Source organism: Oratosquilla oratoria, chromosome 2, assembly GCF_046742065.1.
Source record: "Oratosquilla oratoria isolate Oo_2021 chromosome 2, ASM4674206v1, whole genome shotgun sequence".
NCBI classification, from domain to species: Eukaryota; Metazoa; Arthropoda; class Malacostraca; order Stomatopoda; family Squillidae; genus Oratosquilla; species Oratosquilla oratoria.
Window position 1 is genome coordinate 18,548,595 of NC_134778.1, and position 1,850 is coordinate 18,550,444.

Here is a 1,850-nt window from a genome sequence, read left to right on the forward strand (position 1 = left end):
TTCTTTTTGTCACCTTTTTTGAATATGGGAGTAACGTTAGCTAGCTTCCATTCTCTTGGGACATCTCCGGATATGATGGATTTCTTGAAAATAATTTCTAATGGAACAACAATCTCATTTTTCATTTCCTTTAAGATTCCTGGATGCCAACCGTCAGGCCCTGGTGTTTTATTAACTTTGAGTTTGTCTATACACCTTTTAATTTTTTCTTTTGTTATATTTACCGTAGTGAGTAAGTTTACCCTAGACTTTTCACAGGTTTCAGTTTGGAATTCACCTTGAGGTGTTTCGTTTACGAATACCGAGCTAAAATAATTTTTTAAGATATTACACATTCCTTCATTTGAATATTCAAGTTGACCGTCAGCAGATAATAGTGGACCAATGTGATTCCTAACAACCTTTTTATCTCTAATGTAACTATAGAATTCTTTGGGATTCTCTTTGGATTTCTCAGCGATGTTCATTTCGTATTGTCGTTTTCTTTTTCTTATTGTCTTTTTTAAATCTCTCTGTATTGATACATAACTTTAATATTCATTAGATGCACCCCAGCACATATATTTATTATAAGCCTGTCTCTTTTTAGCAATACTTTTTTCAGTTTCTTTGTCGAGCCACTTTGGGCGAGCCTGATTTGGGGGACGTCTGTCCTTAAAAGGAATGTAAGTTTGAATCATCTTAGTGAGCGTATTTTGAAATATTTCCCACATCTGATCTACTGGTCTTTCGTTTAATTTTGCCTCCCAATCTGTAAGCTGAAGCCCCTGCCGTAGTTCTATGAACTGAGCTTTACTGAAATCGGGTATTTTAGAAACACAAGTATCTATTCTAAAATTGTTTAGGAGTTTGAATCTAACTAGGTTGTGATCGCTATTTGCAACAGATTCACCGACTTCTACATCAGTTACCATGCTTTCGCGGCTAGTGATCAAAAGATCGAGTAAGTTTCCACATCTATTAACATATGTGTCAGAATTCAAGAGTAGATTGATGAAGGCGAGGGAACTGGTCGCAGAGAATCTGAAAAATGCACAACAGGAGATGAAGAAGTGGTATGACAAGAAGGCGAGGGTGAGAGAATTCAAACCAGGTGACAGAGTTTTGGTGTTATTACCTGTCCAAGGGGATCCCTTGAAGGCAAGATATTGTGGTCCATGGACAATTGAGAGGAAAGTAGGAGAGCTGAACTACATCGTCAACACTCCTGGTAGGCAGAAGAGAAACCAGTTGTGCCACGTAAACATGATTAAGCCATATCATGGAAGGGAGGCGGAGGAGACAGAAATGTCCGAGGAGATGAATGAGTTGGGTTGCGGCGTAGTAAGTGCAGAGCAAGTAATAGATGATGGAGAGGAGAAATTCAGCAGGTGTGAGGAGAAGAACTTGGAAAACTCGACAGTGTTAGAAAACCTAGAAACCAAACTGAGTCATCTGAGCAGTGAAAGGAGGGATGATATCATCCATGAGATACATAAGTATAGACCATTATTTTCGGACACTCCAAGAAGATGTACCGTGGTGGAACATGATGTCCACGTAGGTGATGCCAGGCCGATGAAGCAACATCCATACCGAGTGAATCCACAGAAAAGGGAAATCATGAAGAAGGAAGTCCAGTATATGTTGGAAAATGGATTAATTGAGGAAAGTAACAGTGCGTGGAGCTCCCCGTGTGTGTTAGTGCAGAAGGCAGGTAGTGATTCATACAGATTCTACACAGACTTTAGGAAAGTGAACCAAGTGACTAAGAGTGATTCTTACCCAATACCAAGGTTGGATGACTGTATCGACTGTGTAGGAAAGGCGAAGTTTGTTAGTAAGCTCGATATGTTGAAAGGGTACTGGCA